Source organism: Alexandromys fortis, unplaced genomic scaffold (assembly GCF_014885135.2).
Source record: "Alexandromys fortis isolate MF-2015 unplaced genomic scaffold, M_Fortis_MF-2015_v1.1 scaffold_35, whole genome shotgun sequence".
NCBI lineage: Eukaryota > Metazoa > Chordata > Mammalia > Rodentia > Cricetidae > Alexandromys > Alexandromys fortis.
In genome coordinates this window covers 12,430,110-12,435,952 of record NW_026067913.1, presented here as the reverse complement: position 1 = coordinate 12,435,952, position 5,843 = coordinate 12,430,110, and positions in this window count along the sequence as shown.

Below are 5,843 nucleotides of genomic sequence, written 5' to 3'. Positions count from 1 at the left end.
GCTTGCAATTTAATTTTTATAAGTATTTGTGAAGTAACTTGAAGAGCTCCTCTAAATTTTTTTAGGGCTGAGTCAGTATCCACGACTTTAAATTTTATTATTTTTCTCAGGAGAAAATGTGACGTGATTTGAAATGTTAAGTTTCACAACCTGAAGGAATAAAAATTGAATTGGGTGAAGACTGTGAAAGTTGTGCACAACACTCATTACCAGCTTTTTCTTAAATATTGAAGAACTCTGGAGAATTTAAATCTTATATAAAATAGACCTAGAAACTTAGTAAAAATATTAAGAAATGAAATAAAATGGAATTTTATTTGATAATGCTACGAATGACTTCAAACAATAACATCTTCACTCAGCAAGGATGCTATTTATTACTTAATAACCTCAGCTTGGTCAGGCAGTAGATCGATCATTTGTGTCAAATTTGCCTGTATAATTCTAAGATGCATCTCACCTAAAAAGAATTTTTCCTCAGACTCAAATTGACACCTATTTGCTTCTTGCTTTCTTGTGTACATATATATATATTGCTACAGAAGACAAAGAGGAAATAAATATGTCCTTTAGTTGATTCTGTCAGGGTTTCTTATCATAGCAACAGAAAAGTAACTAAGATCTCATCTTTTGCTTCTCCAAATGATAGTAATTAAAACAAAAAAAAGTCTCGAAAAACCAAAAAAAAAAAAAAAGAGAGAGAGAGAGATGCCAAAAAAACCTGAAATTCAATCCAACATATGACCCACTTTGGGATATTTATATGAAAGATCCCAAATCATCATATTATGGGGATATTTGTACATCAGTGTTTCCTACATCACTCACTATTCACCATAGTCAACATATGTCAACATATATGAACAACCTAATTTTCAACAACAGAGGAAGGCTGTGGGCCTTTGGTTTTACTCTATAAAGATTTGTTTCTTGTACTTTAAAAAAAATGCTGATTGGCCAGTAGCCAGGGAGGAAGTATAGGCAGAGTGACAAGGCAGGAAGTAGAGGTGGGTGGGGCAAGGAGAATTCTGGGAAAGCTCAGTCTATAGTTGTTACCCAGACAGAGGACAGAAGATTTGACTGCCTTACTGAAAAAGGTACCAAGCTACATGGCTAACATAAACAAGAATAATGGGTTGGTATAAGTTACAATAATTAATTAAAAGAAGCCTGAGCTATTAGGAGAAATCACTTTATTTGCTTAGGTAATATATGAGAAATCACTTTATATTTAATGTGGACTTCTATAGAATTTCTTTGGGACTTAACAACTGCAGAAACAGGTTGGACAAAACTCAGTGGGACAGAAAACCCCTGACAACAGGAATGGATAAGGCAAATGTGAAATATAAATGTGTATGAACATATATATGTAATGTGATATACAAATACACACAAAAGGATTTTCTCTCAGTATGAGAAAAGACATGTTGTTTGCTGGAAAGTGGAAACCTCTGGAAATAATCACATTTAATATATTAAAACAATTTCAAGACCAGGAAGACTAGATATATTTGGACTAAATTATACTGCAAGTTTCCATTATAAACCATTAAAATAATAGGCTATATTAATAATAGGGGAGGGCTGGAGACATGGTTCAACAATTAAGAGTTTATATAGCTCTCCCAGAAGAAGTGTGTTCAGCTCTCCAACTCTGGGAAATCAAGTGCTTCTAGACTTGACAGGCACCTATATGCTCATGAATATATCAACATATAGACACATGCCTAAATACAATTACCTGTAATAAGATAAATATTTAAAAATTATATTTGAAATAACTTGAATATTTCTTGCCATCAAATGTAGACCTGTGGATTTTCATAAGTCTGAAATAGTCACAATTAATCTGTAGTTTTATGCTCAACATTTTTGTCTGTCTTTTGGAGAAAAATAAAATCTTACCAAGTTTGTATCTTGAAATCAAAATAAATATTTATATATTTTTTTAAAGAGTAGTACTGGTATCTCAGCATCTCTCTTCTAGCATGTATTTTCTTTGGACTAAGCTTTCTCTGTTATAACATCAGGTGATCTATTCTTTAATACAGTATGCCTCATGATAACTCGGTGGTTCTATTGGGTGTCGATGGAGTAAATTGCCTTGATGACATATGTACTTGATGTCTCTTCCCCCTTAATTCAACAGTGTCACAAAAAAAGACAGGATTTTGAATAGTCATCAACTATGAAAGTTATGGGATATAGTAGTATATTCCATTCTCATTTAAGTTGAAATAATAATTTTTAGAAATATTGTCTGTAATAATAGAGATATAACTCCCCAAATCATGAAAATTAAAGAAAATCCTATGTTTATATTATTATTAACCTTTAATATTCTAAAGAACAAGAAACAATAATCAGTAATAATAAGAATTAAACTTTAAAAATATTGCTACAACTTGTTTCCACAAGAAAATGCAAAAACAATGAATGCTTGTAAGAAACATTAAATTGAATTCCCTGTAGTTATTTTAGCTGGGAATAAAACCATTAAATACCATACAATATTTGTATGCTTCCACAATAAAACACAGGATTTTCATTTATAAAAAAATATAGTTTTACTTATTACTACTATATGAACTCTCAAAAAGCATGCCCTACCACTTTTCTCAGATTAAGATATTAAATTATGTGATCTCTAAATATGCCTCTATCTGACAAAGCATGGGTTAATATCTTGATGACCTTTTATGACGTTGATACTCAGAGGGTAGCACAATGAGGACTTAGGATCACTTTAATCCTATAGGGGCTGTATTCAGAGTTGTGCGGGGAGGGGTTTAGAACCTATTTCCAATTCCTTGAAACAACTACTGAGCTAATGCATTTTTATTTAAAATGTCTCCACAGATATAAGATGTCTCTGTTTTTCTAGGATTTAAAATTTTTATTTTAAGGAATCAAAAGAATTTTTTTGTGAGCAGGGTTTAAAATTCGGCTTGAGGCCTCTCATTTATTGAGCAGGTAATCAATCTCCTTCTAAGACTTTTCTGCTGGGGAGACATTCCCTTTCACCCAATGCTCTTGGACTCAATACAAAACAATGAACCCAAGGCCTCCTATACTATGTCCTTAAAAATCCATTTACAAAACAATTGCTCCATTCAAAGTTCATCTCCTTCCCCTATCAGAAATTGCTGGAAATGTAATTTTGCAGCAAGCATTTCATTTCTTTTCTTGGAATAGATCGAGGTAAATGTAAAGTCAAGGATTAGATAAATGCAATGTCTTGAGTTGCTGCCATAATACAATATTTGATGGTGTGGTAGGACTGATGGATGTTTTGAGTAGTTTCTCAGCTATAATGGGATAAAGTCCCATGGCTCTATTTAAAATATCACATGACTTCTCTCAATTAATATTACCAAAAGTACTTTGGCACAAATACAAAAAGCATGAGGAATTATTGCTGAGTATGTGAGAGTATCACTTTGCTCTGAGAAGAGTCTTTGCTCTCTTTACTACACACACTCATAGTGCTAAAGACATTTTCTTCAGAAATCAGATTTGTGTTATAAATAGAAATCTTGTGCAATCCAGGCTTTTATGCTACAATTAAAGCTTAAGTCCTATAAAAGAAAAACATACAAACACACACACACACACACAGAGACAAATACAGAGAGACACAGAGAGACAAAGAAAGTATAGATATCCTTTGTAAAATTGTCTTAATGGCAAGAAAACCTACATTTTCTATTTAATGTTTCAATAGCATACTTCCAAGTTTTATATCAGTTTAAGACAAAGTAGAGTTATTTTTGAAAAGGAAATATCACTTAACAAAATGTCCCCACCAGATCATATATAGTAAACATGGGGTACATTTGATCGATTGATGGATGATGTTGGAGTGTCCAACTCACTGAGGACAATGCCATCAATAGGCTAAGTTCTGAGTGCTATAATAGGGTAGGCTTAACAAGTCATGGCAGAAAAGCAGAACACAGCATCCCACTGCAGCCTCGTCAACAGCTCTTCACTCCAGGTTCCTTCTGTTTGAGTCCCTGCCCTGATTTCCCTCACTAGTCAACTGTAATCGGAAACTACAAGCTGATATAAAGCTTTTATTTTATCTCCAAGTTGCTTTTGTTTTCAGTGTTTTATGGCAGGAGTGTATGCACATAGTGTATACCAGTCAATAATATATTGGAAAGGAAAAAGGTAGCTTTGCCAAAATTTGAATGCAAAAACACAGTATGTGTGATGTCTTCATGCAGTATTTATGGAAGCACAGAAGCTAAATCTTTAGGACAATGGGCTTTATGTTTGAATAATATAGTAATGAATCAGACACAAAACCAATATTTAGCTGGAATGGGAGAGAGCATGATCAAAAGACACAATGGCAAATATCCTTTGTGTAGTGTGCCTTCCTGTAACTGTTGCTCTTCTGTGACTATGTTTATTTTTATTTTGTAATATAGGTAGTTATTTGGAATCATATGCTGCCATTGTTACTTGTCATTGATCAAAATTATTCACTCTTATTATTCCTTGTAAAATGTAAGTGCTTAGTATTTTGTAAATTATTTGGTACCTTATCAGTTTTTAATATAATAATCCAGTATTCCTATGACACAGAATAGTTTAGGGCAAATATTTGCGGTATCTTCTATCAAATTATCATGCGATCAGTATTTATGAAAAAAAATTAATTCCTATGATTGACTCTTAATAATAAGTAATCATCAGCATACACTCTGCACCACAGGATGTTCCAAAATATTTGAAGCTCGCGACTTTACAATGCCGAGGTATTTACGAGATCCAAGTTCAACTTCTTCAAGTCAATGGTACGAACATCTGCTGGACTGTGAGATCTCTCAAAGTGGATGGCATCACAACGCCCGAAGCTGACAGAGAGGAGCCATATGTTGAGACCGAGATCAAGTAAATGTGACTGAGGAAACACAAGGCTCTCCTAGATAACAGCTCCTCCTGCATTCACTGACACATTTTATGAGACCAGCATTCATAATGGTTCCTATCAGTTCTGTCCCACCCACTTACTTACAGATTCTGCCGATTCTCAGTATCAACCCATTGACTATCAATAATTCAGCATATGGACATATCAGAAATAAACTGCATGCAAATTATAGCTAGCAGATTTAAAATATTTTCAAAATTTTGATATTTATATATAATGTTAAAAGTTTACTTCAGGAATACTTCAATATTAATCCTGTACTGATGCAATTCTACAGTCCCCTTGTTAACTTTTCCCAGTTTCATTACTTTGATATTTTAAAGAAAAATGTTTAGGATTTCCCTGTACTTCATTCTCTACCCTTTCATATTAAGTTTATTTTTTTTGTTACCTGGAAGAATACAAGGTAGGAACAACTAACAAGAGGAATAATTTACTGAACTTCACAGTTCAGGCAATAATGTCCATAATGATGGAAACGTGTGGCAAAGTTGCAACTTCACACTATGACAGTGGGAGTTAGAGTGCATGGTTACATCACCTCTGCAAGGAAGGGAGGAATGAAATGAAGCCATGAACTTGATCTGTGTATCATAAACAAGGCCTACTTTCTTTAGCCAGTCTCTGCTTCTAAGGGTTCCATTATGCTATGAACACTGTTTCAGCTACCCTGTGAGGAACGTTTCATTTCACATACAAAAATGTCAATAACTCTCTACTAATTTTTGTTTGTTTTGTCTGTGTTTTCCTTGTTTTTTTTTTTCTAAGCAGCCTTCAAGTCCATTAGTTCAGATATAATAAACACGTCCTATTTTTCTCAAGCATATGAATTTCAGGTTTTTATTTGCTGTTTTCATTTTCTTTTCTTCCCTATATTTGCTAGTTTCTTATGAGATTT